Source organism: Mobula birostris, chromosome 21 (genome assembly GCF_030028105.1).
Source record: "Mobula birostris isolate sMobBir1 chromosome 21, sMobBir1.hap1, whole genome shotgun sequence".
Classification (NCBI taxonomy): Eukaryota; Metazoa; Chordata; class Chondrichthyes; order Myliobatiformes; family Myliobatidae; genus Mobula; species Mobula birostris.
In genome coordinates, this window is record NC_092390.1 from 40,563,544 (window position 1) to 40,579,437 (window position 15,894).

General features: G+C 38.2%; 1 pseudogene; it reads left to right on the forward strand.

The window, feature by feature from the left end:
• The window catches only part of LOC140185863 (uncharacterized), a 44,619-nt pseudogene extending 33,072 nt beyond the window's left edge, over positions 1-11,547 (forward strand).
• Positions 11,548-15,894: the final 4,347 nt, after the last annotated feature.

The window sequence follows — 15,894 nt, forward strand, 5'->3', positions numbered from 1 at the left end:
TTGCCGAATTTAAACAAATATAAGTTGATTATGGGCGGTGACTTTAACTCTTGTCTCAATCTGTCGATTAACAGATCGTCCACCAATCAGTCGCTTCCTAATAAAGCTGCGACTTGTATTAATTCTTTTTTATGAGAATACGGTCTTGTCGACACTTGGAGATTTATGTACCCTAAAGATAAGGATTTTTCTTTTTTTTCACATGTATACCATAAATACTTAAGAATTGATTATTTTCTGTTGGACACACATTTGGTGCCCTCTGTTGCTGCTTGTACGTATGATGTCATTGCATTGTCAGATCATGCACCTATGAAATTAACTTTGAAGTTTTCTGATAATATACTGAAGGTACCTCAGTGGAGATTTAATTCTACATTGCTACAAGATTCAACCTTTGTAAGTTTTATGAAAGAACAAATTTCTCTATTTTTTGAATTAAATACAACTGAGGGAATGTCAAATTTAGTTATTTGGGAAACAATGAAATCTTTTCTTAGGGGACAGATAATTTCATACTCAGTAGGTTTAAGAAGGAAAACCAAGGCGGAACTTTTAGTGATTACTAATAGGATTAAAGAAGTAGACAAAGTTTATTCAGTAATGTCTAGTAAAGATCTCTATAAGGAAAGGGTGGAACTCCGAACACAGCATGATTTGATTTCGACTTTTCCCATTGAGCAGCAACTTTTTAAATCTAAAAACCAATCTTATATACATGAGGAGAGGTCAGGCAAATTATTGGCTGGTCAATTAAAAGCAACTGTGGCTGGAAGATAGATCCTGAAAATTCGAAGACCTGATAGAACCGAAACAGTAGATCTTTATGATATTAATAAGGTATTTATGGATTTCTACTTTAACCTGTATAAATATGAATTTTCAGACAATATTACTTTTATGAATAGATTTTTGCAAATATTGAGTATACCTAAAATTTCTATCCAAGATATGAACACATTAAATGCACCTATTAAACGAGAGGAAATAGCAAGGGCTATATCCTCTTCCCAATCAGCCAAGGCTCCGGGACCAGATGGATATACAGTGGGATTTTATAAGACTTTCACTGAAATACTTACACCTTATTTATGTCAAATTTTCACTGATTCTATATCCTCTGGGAATCTCCCAAAAACTTTTTATGAAGCATCAATCTCACTAATTCCTAAAAAAGAAAAAGATTTATCTGAATGCACTTCCTATAGACCAATCTCTTTACTGAATGTGGATTTCAAAATTCTTTCTAAGATTTTGGCTAATAGACTTGAGAGTATCTTACTTAGTGTTATTTCCAATGATCAGACTGGATTTATTAAAAATAGGTATTCACATTTTAATATTCGAAGATTATTAAACATTATTCACTCCTCTCCATCTAAAGAATCTGAATGTGTTGTTTCTCTTGATGCGGAGAAAGCTTTTGATAGGGTGGAGTGGTCTTACTTATTTGAGGTTTTGGAGAGATTTAATTTTGGTCTGGAATTTATTTCCTGGATCAAATTGATCTATCAAGCTCCTATGGCTGTGGTTATAACTAATAATCAAAAATCTCCTTACTTTAGATTATACAGAGGTACTCGGCAGGGATGTCCTCTTAGCCCTTTAGTATTTAACTTGGCTTTAGAACCCCTTGCTATTGCTCTTAGAGATTCCAATACTGTTCAGGGTATTAAGAGAGGGGACAAATTACACAAGGTTTTGTTGTATGCAGATGGCCTGTTAGTTTATATTTCAGATTCCAAGATATTTCAGATAGAATAGGAAATCTATTCCTTCTATGCTGTCTATATTTTCTGAATTTAGTAGTTTTTCTGGATATGAATTGAATTTATATAAAAGTGAGTTATTTCCCATTAATAATTACTCAGATCAATATCATCAAGTACCTTTTAGTATTGCTAAAAATTTCTTTACTTACCTTGGTATTAAAATTACTAAAAATTTTAAGGGCTTATATAATTATAATTTTCTTCCATTAATTGACTACACCCAACAAATGCTTTCTAAATGGTCACCTGTGACGTTATCATTAACAGGTCGAATTAATGCTATTAAAATGATAGTTCTACCAAAATTCTTATATACATTTCAGGCAGTTCCTACCTTTGTTCCTAAAACGTTTCTTGATAGAGTAGATTATATAATTTTATCTTATATTTGGAATAATAAAAATCCTACATTGAGTAAATCTTTATTACAGGAATTAAAAAAGGATGGTGGTATGGCTTTGCCAAATTTTAGAATGTATTATTGGACAATTAATATTTGATATATTACTTTTTGGATTCTTTATTCAGACATACATGAATGTCCTTCATGGTTGGATCTGGAGGAAAACTCGGGGAAGGGGTTCTCTTTGGCCTCTTTACTGGGAGCTCCTCTTCCTTTTTTGATTTCTAAGATTAGTAGACAAGACTTTAATCCTATTATTAAACATACTTTAAGAATTTGCTTTCAGTTTCATAGATTTTTTGAGTTAAATATTTTTGTTCTTTCTAGTAATATCCATTTTAATTATTTTTTTAAACCATCAATTTTGGATAAGGCCTTTTTAATTTGGAAAACCAAGGGAATAACAACATTTTCAGATTTGTTTTTACGGGACTGTTTAAAGTCTTTTTCTCAGTTAGTGGATAAATATGGTTTACCTAATGTACATTTCTTTAGACATTTACAAATCAGGAATTTTTTACATGGTTTGCTGCCAAATTACCCTTCTGCTTATCCACCTAATATGATAGAGACTCTTTTTCAGCTTAAATCACTTCAAAAAGGGTTGATAGCTATAATTTATTTACGGATATTGAATTTACGAATGATATCTAACGATTAAATTAAATGTGCTTGGGAAGAGTCATTTTCAATGGAGTAAAATTCTTCATTTGGTTAATAACTCATCTATTTGTGCCCGTCATTCCTTGATACAGTTCAAGGTAGTGCATCGGGCCCATATGTCAAAGGATAAACTAGCGCGTATTTTTTCCAACATCAATCCTATTTGTGACAGATGTAATGGTGAGGTAGCCACTTTAACTCATGTGTTTTGGTCTTGTATAAATCTAGACAATTTTTGGAGAGATGTTTTTAAATAATTATCAAAATTCTTGGATCTGGACCTACAACCTAATTTACTTATGGGAATATTTGGGATTACCCCATTGAAACCAGGAAATATTCCTGTTTCTGCTCAATGTATGATAGCCTTTTCAACTTTATTGGCTAGTCATAGTCATAGTCATACTTTATTGATCACATGGGAAATTGGTTTTTGTTACAGTTGCACCATAAATAATAAATAGTAATAAAACCATAAATAGTTAAATAGTAAAATGTAAATTATGCCAGGAAATAAGTCCAGGACCAGCCTATTGGCTCAGGGTGTCTGACCCTCCAAGGGAGGAGTTGTAAAGTTTGATGGCCACAGGCAGGAATGACTTCCTATGATGCTCTGTGTTGCATCTCGGTGGAATGAGTCTCTGGCTGAATGTACTCCTGTTGCCCAACCAGTACATTAGGTAGTGGATGGGAGACATTGTCCAAGATGGCATGCAACTTGGACAGCATCCTCTTTTCAGACACCAGCCAGTTCCATCCCCACAACATCACTGGCCTTACCAATGAGTTTGTTGATTCTGTTGGTATCTGCTACCCTCAGCCTGCTGCCCCAGCACACAACAGCAAACATGATTGCACTGGCCACCACAGACTCATAGAACATCCTCAGCATCGTCCAGCAGATGTTAAAGGACCTCAGTCTTTAGGAGAGCCATTTTACTGAAGTGGAAGGATTCTAATCCACCTACTTCTTTTATTGGCTTTTCTCCATTATATCCTGTTTAAGTTTTGAGAAAATAAGAAGTTGGACATTTGATACATCCTTTAAATTTGAGCAAATCTGTCAACCTTTTATTCAATATTTTCATTTGATTTGATTTATTACTCTTCCAATTTTTTTTGAAGTTTTAGGTTTGATCAGAAAGTCTTTCTTTTTCTTTTCTGGTCGTATCCTCAGAATGGACTGCCCAGTCCCTTTTTTTCTGTAGAGTGTAGTAGGGGTCTTTTTTTCCTTCATTTAAAATTCAAAGTTTTTTTTCCTCTTCATGAACATAAGAGGAGAATTGCTGTTTTCTTTTTTACTATATATTATACACTAGGTTTAACACTATGTATGATATTGATAATGTCTTTCTAATCTCTGTTTGTATGGTTATTGATATATATATATTTGAGATAATTCTCCTCTTGTTTGTATTTATGTTCTTTTTAAATCAATAAAAAGATTAATAAATAAACAAAGAAAAGACACATTACTTATTTTACTGTAGTTGGAACTTAAATCTACTTTAATTATTTGACAATTTAAAATATCTTTATTAGAGACATTTTTAAAGATATTTCAAAAAAAACCTTTTACAATGGGTGACCTATCAAAAGCAATCAGGGTATTTTGGAATGGGCCCTCACAATACTCTTACAGTAGCTCTACCTTATCTGACATCAAGGGTTAATTCATCCGTTTTTCTGCATTGAGAGTTACAAGAAATGTGGGCACTCAGGACAGCAAACAAGTCTAAGTAGTGGGCCAGGTTCATCTTGAAATCATCTCCTGATTTTAAACTAGCAGTTACAATGAAGGTATGCTTTGTGCAGTTAACACCTTACAAAGTGATTTAGTAATCACGTAATTTCAATTGCACCGTTACAAAAACAGATCACTCCATCACTTCTAAACCGAGAAGTTGATGCCAAAAATGCATTAATCATTTTTCAGCATGTGGGATATGTCATGCTTGGGCTAGTAGCTAAGTCTGACTTAACAGTTTACAGGGGACTCTCTGATCTATGAGCTTTTCACTGATACACAGTGAGATGGAAACATTTGCTGCTGGAAGATTATCAACTCAGGGAAAGATGCACTTTGGTCTGCTCAAAACTGCTGTGCCTGGCACATTCCTGGGTCCTGTGTAACAGCCCCTCAAACACTTGATGGGTGTGTTGTTGAAGAGGCATTGTTAATGGCATTAGTACTGACTTGATAACACTGTGATATAGATTTGACAGCTCTATAAATGTAAAGATAATCATAAGTTATGTTTTATAAATAGTTTAATTTTGAAATAAAGTTAAATACCTAAAGAACATTATATAAAGGAATGAATACTTTCAGGATTGTTTATTGTCATTCTTCAGTACATAAGCGGAAACTTGATTTAGAAGTTTAGAAGTGATGAAGTAATCTGTTTTTGTAACTGTGCAATTAAAATTACATGATTACTAAATCGCTTGTAAAGTGTTAACTGCACAACGAATGTCTTCATTGTAAAGTCACAAGACCATGTCAAGATGAACCTGGCCTGCTCCCTAGACTCGTCTGATGACCTGGGTGCCCACATTTCTTGTATTTCCCAAAAATGATTGTTACTTTGGTTCCGATGCAGCAAAAGAAAACACAGTAAGTACAAAGAACACAACAAATAAAAATAGCTCCTACACATAGACATTGCGTTTATATAAAGTAACGCTAGACGCAGGGTATCTGTGTACGTATAAGGTGACTCTGACAAGAAATGATAATGGATTGGGGAGGGGTGGCCCAGTTACCAATTTAAAATGATAATATAGTTTAGTAGGATACATTTGCTTGCACCATTGACGCAAATTGGATGAGGACTGTAAATGCCTCCAATAGCACATTATCGAACTGAAGCCAGTACACCAGCATACTTAATGCTCTGACACCAGAGTCAATTACGCTCACTGATCCTGAGATGCATCACTTTCATCCAAGATAAAAGACCAATGAATGGTTTGGGTGAAGAGCAATGACAGGTGTCTGCATATTAAATGAAGTTAACTGATGCAAATATGCTACATCGAACAGCTTGATGTGATTTACCAATTGCCTCTGCCTATTTGAATCCTGAGTGTCGTTTAGTCTATTGCTGTAGATGGCTTTGTCAGATAATATCACCGTTTATCATGACGTGGTTGGATCCATTGCTTGGCAAGGACGCAGTATTTACTCTTAAGTTAATTCATTACTAACACTTATCGTTGTATTGATAATGTTATTTTATTTCTAGTTGAACTTGGCGCCACATCTCGATATCCTCCATTTATCACGTCGTATATTCATGCCTCTTTTGTCGGATGTTACAAGGGGCCGATGAGTCAAGCACTTGTTTATTGGAATTTTTGCTTTGATGTCCGAGCACATTTATTCAATCAATGTGAGGAAATGTCCCATAAATACCCAGGCATTCGAAAGGAGTGCTTCTTTTTTGTTCTAAAGATGCTGGAAGCTGCATTTTCAGTGGAGTGGCTTGCTCAAAGCAGTCAGAACAGCAAAAAGAGTCGGGATGAGTATGGCAAAGTGTTTCGAAGTGGACAGGCGGCGGGACAGGGTGATTTCTGCGCGATTGAGAGGTCACATGGGAAAATCACGGCGAGATCTTCTGAAGAAAGCGGGAGGTCACTAGCTAGTAATAACCAGGGGACCAAATCCCAGCAGCGATCGCTGGCAATACGAGGTAAGTGAATATAGGGACGGCATAAAATACCTTGTTATTATGCCTAGTTATCCCTCTTCGGTTACTAAGGGAGTATTCTAATTGATGGCAGGATGGAGTACGCGAATTAGTTGCGTTTGTTCATTTTGTTGTAGCTGCTTTCAAGGGGCATAACTTTCTCAGTCTCGGGTTTAATAGCACAGGCATATGTCATGAAATTTGTTTTGCGGCAGTAATACATTACATACGCAGTAACATAAACTACGATAAATATACTTTTAAATTTAGGGAAAAAAGGAAAAGTACTGAGCCAGTGTTCATTGTCCAGTCAGAAATCTGATGGGGGGGGCGGCTGTTGAAACGTTGAGTGCGTGTCTTCGGGCTCCTGTACCATCTTAACGGTAGCAATGAGATGAGGGTGTGCCTTGGGTGATAGGGGCCCTTAATTATTGCTATCGCATTTTGAGGTATCGCGGTGTCCTGGATGCTGGGGAGGCTAATACCCATGATCGAGCTGGCTGAGTTTCCAACTTTCTGCACCTCTTTCCGATCCGGTGCAGAGACCGACTACAAGCGCCAGGCTGCGAGTTGGCCCTGTAAGTAGTGTCTCTGGTTGTGCCCCGCAGCTCGGGCCGCTTGCAACAACAGCATCGCCTCCGGAGCCGCAGACACCGACCCCTCCGGGTCCGGGAGCGGGGAGTGGACAGACCGCCGGCGCCTTCGGACCATCTTCACCGCGGAGCAAGTGCGCATGCTCGAGTCTAGTTTCGAGCGCCAGCAGTATCCGGGCACCTTTGTGAGGAGGAGCCTGGCAGGGGAGCTCCGCCTATCAGAGACGCAGGTGAGTCCAGGGCTCTTGTCTTCCGGGTCTATGCTGCCAGCTCGCACATCCTGTCCCAGCATTGTAGGCTTAGTCAGTTCTTGCAATTGCGATGCAGAAATGTGACTTGTCTTGAAGGACAGTCATTTTACTGCATTACATGGCCAGTTTTAACTTGTTGGGGAAATATTGTGCAGGTATCCAAGAAAACGTACAAAATCATAAACAGTGAGATTCTGCAGATGCTGAAAATCTAGAGCAACGCACAAAATGCTGGAGGAACTGAGCAAGTCAGGCAGCATCCATGACCCCATAATCAGGATTGGAAAGAAAGGGGGAGCCAGAATAAGAAGGTGAGGGTGGGGGAGATGATAAGGAATGCAAGATGGCAGGTGAAACTTTTTATTGATATTTTAAAATAATGCCATTGCCAGGATGGTAATGTACAACCAAGAAATCTGCTCTGTGAATTTTTGATTTAATCAATTACAGAGGAAAAAAAAATCCTGACCACCTGCATTTTCCTTTTTGGTGCAATACCAATCCCATATCCCTGGGCTCCTTAATTCAATCTAATTTTCTCTTTTCGCACAGTTTCCATTATAAATACTCCTTGATCCTGACCTCCCTAATAAAATCCATGAATTCTGGAACTGCTTCCCAAAATCTCCCAATCCCTTTCATCTTTGAAAGGAAGAAAGAATGAACACTTCATCTGTGTTAATATGGGACTATTTTGCTTTTTATTCCAGCTGATTGCTTTGGGTCTTTGCTGATTTAAAGGTGCCATTGAAGGGTAAATTGTTACTGCTGTTCCTACTCCCTGGAGAATGGGATTCTTCATACTTTCAAATACAGCCACATTCAAAGTGAATTTTGACTTCATTGCAATAAAATCAAAATATGGTATGTCTGAGAAGTCACAATCCTGCTACCACCCAAATACTTCCATCAACAAAACCTTTCATTTCCAATTATATCCTGACATTTTTCCATCTTCATTCCAAGTCTTCAATTTCATAAACATACTATGGGAAATGTTTTAACATGATCTGACTTCATTTTTTTTTAAAGCAAGGCATCCATTTGTAAAGTTGTAATCAAAATGGATGGAATATTTTCTGCTAAATTGTTGCTGATTAGAGTATTAGCAGACAGTGTCCACCAGCTTTTTTTTTTTTGGCATCCGTTAGTCTTGCGAGACCATGGATCTGTGCCTGAAAAGTCTTCACTCTGCAGGGCACAGGCCTGGACAAGGTTGTATGGAAGACCAGTCTCCCCTCTCCACGACACCAATGTTGTCCAAGGGAAGGGCATTAGGATCCATACAACTTGGCACCAGTGTCCTCACAGATCAATGTGTGATTAAGTGCCTTGCTCAAGGACACAGCGTGTTGCCTTGGCTGGGGCTCGAACTCACGACCTTCAGGTCGCTAGTCCAATGCCTTAACCACTTGGCCACGTGCCCACACACCAGCTATATAGACTGAATTATTTCCAACAGTACTTGCATAGCCATGGATTTCAATGTTAGTCAAGTTTATTGTCTATGCACAAGTGATATGTATATACAGATGCAGGGAAAAGTTTACTTGCAACAGCATATAAGCAGCATTCACAAGAAAAACAATGAACTTTTTTCAAGTAACAACAAAATTAGAATTAAAAACACCACTAACTGCAAAGTGAAGTCCATTATAAATTAGATAAAGTAGTAAAGGTTATACTTTCAATAAAAGAATCCAGTAAACACTGTATATAATTTTCATAATTATGCCAATAGCCTTGTATTATGTTACATGGGTTGCTGTTGTATTTGACCCCGAGTTAAGTTTTTAGTCTCTATCATCTCTGGCCTTAAGGTCACCCACTTGTTCAGCTGTGCTTTGATTCATCTGCTGATAAAACATTTCCTACAGTTTTCTGTACATTTAACTCTTCTGTTGTTCTCCTGGCACCCTAGTGAAACAGAAGTAGGAATGGGCCATTCAGCCCTTCAAGCCTTCTCCACTATTCAATGTGATCACAACTGCTCTCTAATTTCAATACCATATTCTGGTGTTCTCCCCATATTCTTTTGTCTCTTGTGCCTAGATGTCCTTCTGTCTCCTTTAACAGATTCAGTATGTTGGCCTCCACATTCAATGGTAGAGAATCTTTTCACCAACTAAATAATACTCTGCCTTCCTGTTTTCCTACAAAAGTGAGCAACTTTACATTTGTCCATGTTCTGCTATATCCACCATACTATTCTCTGCACATGCAACTTGACTAAATCATACATTTGTAACATCTGTAATCCTGAAATCATCTAATCCTAATTGGCACTTCCTACTCAATCACTGCCTCTGTGAATTGAGCTATATTGATCGCGATTCCCACAATCCTGCTTTTACATCTGCATCTCCACCATACAAAAACTCCACATTTCCCTGCACCCCCATCCCAGCACCAATCCCTCCAGCACTATGTTCCTCCCCATCTCTATGTTCTTCTCCATTTCAACAATCCTCTAACTCCCCTACTGGCTACTTGCACACTTTTTTTAATTAATCCACATGTTTATCACTTAGTTCTGAATTATTTTTCCAACACCCTCTTCCACTGTAATCTCACCCTCTTGGAAATTGATCTCTTTGACTTAATTGGCTTTAATATTAGGTGGCTTAATGTCAACTCCTTTATTATGTAATGCATGTTAGGACTTTTTGCTGTGATACCAAATGCAAATTCCTCTAACCCATCAAGTTAGTATATTTAGGAAATCTGCAAATATTCTGAGAGAATTTTTAAACTGTACTATTCTGAATTAATTCAATCTGAAACAAGCCCTGATGTGGTAAGAGCTGTTATCAATTCATGAATTGGGACTTTTACAAGAACCAACAAGAAGAGATTAAATTTTAGCTAAGAAGGTTGGACATTTTAGAGCTGTGAAGCAAGTTCAAACCAAATAGCAAGAGGTTTTGTGGAGATGTAAAGAGGAGGAGGGTAGCTGAGTTAAGTATGGGACCTCTAGATAGTGAGATGGGGAAAAGAGGAAACTTTTTTTTAAAAAAAGGTAGATCAATGCTTTGCATTTGTGTTCACAGTGCAGGACACTGCAAACATCCCAAAGATTTCTGGTGGTGCTAATTTCCAATTTTGTGGTAAAACTTGTAACAGTCACTATCGCAAGAGGCAAGGTGTTGGAAAATAAGTAGTACTAAGGGCAGAGAAGTTGCCAGGTCATAATAACTTGCATGCAAGGGTTGTCAAGGGAGCAGCTGCAGAGGTGGTAGAACCATTGACTGAGAATTTTCAAAACATGACTACATTACTTTTTGTCTTTCTTCCTTAAGCAGAAAAGTCAGCCAGTTGGCAAGATGCAGGAGTTGGTAATCAAGGAATTAAAAGCTAGTCACTGAGAAATTCTTAATGCAATCATAGCAGTTTAACATGGTGGTTTAAAAGGTAGTCGATTTGATTGATGTAGTGATGATCATAGATCCCTGTTTTATGATGAAGATAAGATCTGATCTCTTCTAATGTTGTTCTTGAATCTACAATGCTCGGGTGTGTAGAGTTTGATTAAAATAGTACTCTTGCATACTTCTAAAACTTCAGTGGCATGGTGAAATTGACTAACCACACTTGCACAGGATATAATGACAACTTCATTGAATTAGCAGAGGATTTGGGTAACTTTGATTCATTTCTAAATACATCAATATTTGCAGGAAAAAGATGGGGGGGGGGAGTAATAGTTTTCTGGTAGCATATTAATATTCTAGGAAGTGTGTGACAAAGCAAATGCCCACAATATTCAGTCATGTGATCTATACTCTAAGACAGATTGGAAGGCATGATGGGGACAGAAAACTTGTAATTTATGCTCATGTTTAAAATGGAGGTAAACTCTAGTGATTTATTAATAATGATCTGCCTTTTACATTCTTATAGGTCAAAACGTGGTTTCAGAATCGTCGGATGAAACTCAAGCAGCAGCTTCAAGCTGCTCAGGCTGAGGCGCTCAAGTCCAGACTGTTTCTTCAGTATTTCTCCCATCCATATCATTCTGTTCATAGGCATAGCTTTCCTTATGTGGTAGATTCCAGCTTTTTCCCTCATTACCCTGAATTTGGACCTCTTCCCACCCACACTTCTATCTCTAATCACAGCTTGCAGCGCCTTGACTACCAGCCAAATCTACCTCAGACCTCGGGTCACTACTAGTCAACTGCACCCACACCTCATTATCTAAGATTAAATCTATGGCAATATATTGCACACCTGAAAGAATAGCTGTGAACATTCTTTTATTGTGTGATTATAATATATTTATTTTTTCAAATTTATAGACTTTTTTGGAGCTGTATGTAGTAACCTGCAATGGATCACAATATTCTCAACAGGAGCCAGCTGTGTATAAACTAATCTAAATTGGATTGTTGCGTTGAAAGATGGATTTTACTGTTTTGATGCACAGTTCCGTTTATTGAAATATGTAATACTTTTCAATGTACAGCTTTTCAAACTATCTTAATACATTGGAAGCTGTAAGTATCCTTCCTGTGATCTTTCCTAAAACAGATCACAGTATCATCCACAAGGGATAATATTTGGAGCTATTTCTCAGTGGTTTGCTTTAACTAGTTTAGTCAACTCTTATAACATTTTTGGCCTTTCAATTTCTTCATGGCACCCTGCGAACCTGTCTGTAGAAATCAATTGTAATTGTTTCTGCAAAGGAGAGATTTCTCCTATTATTCTCACCATTACTGTCACTGCACAACAGTTGGGGTGGAAAGCACAGACAAGTCATTTGTGCCTTGCACACCTATACTGCTATCTTCATCTAAGAACTATACCTCAGTATAATTCAGGAAAAGTATCTTTCTTGTCAGCTTTTTCATCAGTAATTACAGCAGTAGTTAACATTATTTACACTGGAAGCTACAATCATACAAGGAAGTATTACAAATAAAAGTATATTGTAATTATCTTTGTATATGTGACCTTTGACCACAATTAAACTGAGTTCTGACTGGTGTTTCATAACAGTTGGTATAATGTTCTTTCTCTTTAAGTCTTTATCTCCACTTATAATGCCAAGTATTCCATTTATATTCAAAGATTCACATACACACTTGATAACTTTTTATTCCTGTAGCCACTTGAAAATTGGCCACTTTACATTGCTTCGTCTCATTCTTCACTTAATTTTTTCTACATTAAATTTCTTCCGCTATAAATTTTCCTCTGCCCTCCTAAATTCTATAACTAACTTTGTCAGCTCACTTCATTTCTTGTATTTTATGCCATCAGGAAACATCAAAAATCTGTTCTATACCTTGTATTCCAAAATCCAAATCACTAATGTATTTCAAAAGGAGCAGTAATTTCCAGCATTGATCACTACACTACACTTGTCCCATTTAAAGGAATTGGTTTAAGTCTAATTCTCGTGGGGGGGGGGGGTGGAATTAAAGATACGGTTAGTCCAGTGCTTGCCTGTTAATTTGCAATTAGTCCAGTTTGTCTGTTTGGCCCATATACTTCTAACTTTCCCTGACTATGTACCAGGCCTGATGTCTTTTAAATATTGTAATTGCACCTGCACTAAAAACTCTTTGCATCTTGTTCCAACCTCTTGCTCTTCAAATCCCATTCAAGTCTTTTGCCTCTCATCTTAAAAACCTATTCTGTCCAGTTTTAGACTCTCCTGCATTTGGGGGGGGGGGAAGACTATCTACCCCCTCTATGTCCCTCATAATTTAAAAAATCTCTTAACATGCAATGCTTCCACTTTGCTCTCCCCCCAGCTTCTTTCACTCCAAGGAAAAGAGTACTAACCTATTCCATCTCTCCCTCCTAATTAAAATCCTCCAATCCAGGCACCATTCCTGGGAATCTTTTTTGCACCCTCCCTAGTCAGATTTTTTTTTGTAGTGTGACTACCTGAAGACTCCAAAATATGGCCTAATCAATATTTCATACCATGCCACCCCAACTTCTGTACTCAGTGTCTTAACCACTGAAGAGATTTGGTATGTCAACAAATAAACTCAAAAACTTCTATAAATGCACCATGGAGAGCATTCTGACAGGCTCGATCACTAGTAAAGGCTACTGCACATGACCAAAAGAAGTTGCAGAGGGTTGTAAAGTTAGCCAGCTCCATCTTGAGTACTAGCCTACAAAGTACGCAGGACATCTTCAGGGGGCAGTGTACATTTTTTAAAAAGTCAGTGTCAATTATTAAGGACCTCCAGCATCCAGGGCATGCCCTTTTCTCACTGTTAGCATCAGGTAGGAGGTACAGAAGCCTGATGGCGCGCACATAGCGATTCAGGAACAGCTTCTTCCCCTCTGCCATCCGATTCCAAAATGGACATTGAACCCATGAACACTACCTCACTTTTTAAAATATGTATTGTTTCTGATTTTGCATGATTTTTAACCTATTCAATATACTGTTATGTATTTTATTCTACATCATGTATTGCATTGAACTGCTGCTGCTAAATTAGCAATTTTCATGACACATGCAGGTGATAATAAATCTGATTCTGATATATACATCATCCTCAGCACTCTTGTCTAACATGTAACAACCTTCAGAAAAATATGTAAGGTCTCCCTGGCATTCAACATGTATGCTTTGGTCTGAGTGAAATCCCTAAAATGTACCATTTTACACTCGTTTGAGTTAAATTCCAACTGCCAGAAAACCATTGCACTTGGTGTAATGGGGGAATATAACACTGAGGGTTATCAGCCAGAACTTGAATGCAAGACTTACTCCTGCTGCTATGCCTTATGTTCTAATACCTTGATGCTTTAATCACAGTTAATATTGGAATTAGCTTATTATTTACATAAATGGTTCGGATTAAAGGAAATTTTCACTTGTAGATATATCCCCTACAAGTGTCAATGCAGGTTCCAATAGGAGAAAATCTGCAGGTGCTGGAAATTGAAGCAAGGTACATAAAATGATGGAGGAGCTTACCAGGCGAGGCAACTTCTATAGAAAAGAACAAAGAGTCAACGTTTTGGACCAAGACCCTTCATCAGAACTGGGGGGGGGGGGAGGAAGAAGTACAAGGTGACATGACGGGTGAAACCAGGAGAAGGGTGAAGAGCTGGGAAGCTGAAAGAGAGGGCTGGGGAAGGGGAAGTCTGATAGGAGAGGGCAGAATATCATGAAAGAAAGGGAAGAGAGAGGAGCACTAGAGGGAGGTGAGTGGCAGGTAAGCGAATGATGTGAGATGGGAATGGTGAGGCGTGGGGGTGGTGCAAATGTTTACTTTTTTCCATAGTTGCTGCCTGGCCTGCTGAGTTCCTCCTGCATTTCGTGTATGTTGGCAATGTAGTTAATGTTCTCAGATTAAATTTCCACGAGCAGCAATAACATAACTGAAATCGGCTAAGGTCTCTGGCATGACGTTTCAGGGAGGCGTGTAAATTATCACTCGCGACAATATGTCGCTGTACAGACAGCGAATTCTCTCATTCACCTAAACTCTGAAGTAATTTTGTTTCCCCTACATTCGAGCTCAATTATTCACTCCCAGACTTGACCAGGCTACTGTTGGATCCTCCTTTCAAACCGTCCAATAACTTCCACAGACACCTGAATTTACCGATTCTTTGTTACAATTCAAAAACAAGTGTCGATCCTCGAGATCAATTCACAGACCTCCCTCCCCCCCTTCTGAGTTGTAGGAATTTGTTCTGAACGTCCACGTAATCCCAGCATCACTAATAGTGGTTATGGGAGGGGGAGGTGGTGCTGAGAGTCAATTAACTCGAACGAACCGTACACGCCAATTTCTTTGCCAACAACAGCGTTCACGAAACCTAAGGCTTTGCACCTCCATGCGCACCATTAGATGGTAAATGCCGGAAGAAGATAGCAACTTGTGGCCAGTTGTAACAAAAGCTGAATTTTAAACTAATAAATGTGCCTTCCATTTCACATCGTTGCTGTATCTGCACACAGACGGGCGCCTGAAGTCTGGCGCTGAAGTGTGAATAAAAATGGTTCGGTTTGTGGCTGTTCCGATCGGTTGACTGTGATCAAAGCCTTGTGAACGGGGAGGAAAACAGTAAACCACTCACACATGCAAATTATACTATTTACAAATCATTTACAGTACTGTTGGGTTGCCGCTAATCCTTAAAAGAGCCCATCATCGCTGATGATATTTTAGCAGTAAGGTAAACCTGACCACAAAGACTGCGGTTTGTTTGAAGATGCCGCCGTTCTTTGAATCCTACTTTATGTCTTTTCCATTCGGACTGAAATAAATGGGGTCACTTAGTCCCATCAATACACAAAATCTAATCCAAGTTTACAGAGGGTGTAGAAACAAGTAAAGATTTAAATAAACATGTCATGTTATTTACAAAGCATCTGGCATCCAAGGGCTTCATAACGAGAAGCGGGGAATATATAAATGGGAAGGTTATGGAACGTAGCTATCACCTAACGTTCATCACAAATTCACAACGCTTTCCGAAGGACATTATGGACCGGAGTGGGAGCAGTAGATTTGCTAGATTGTTTCTGACGTG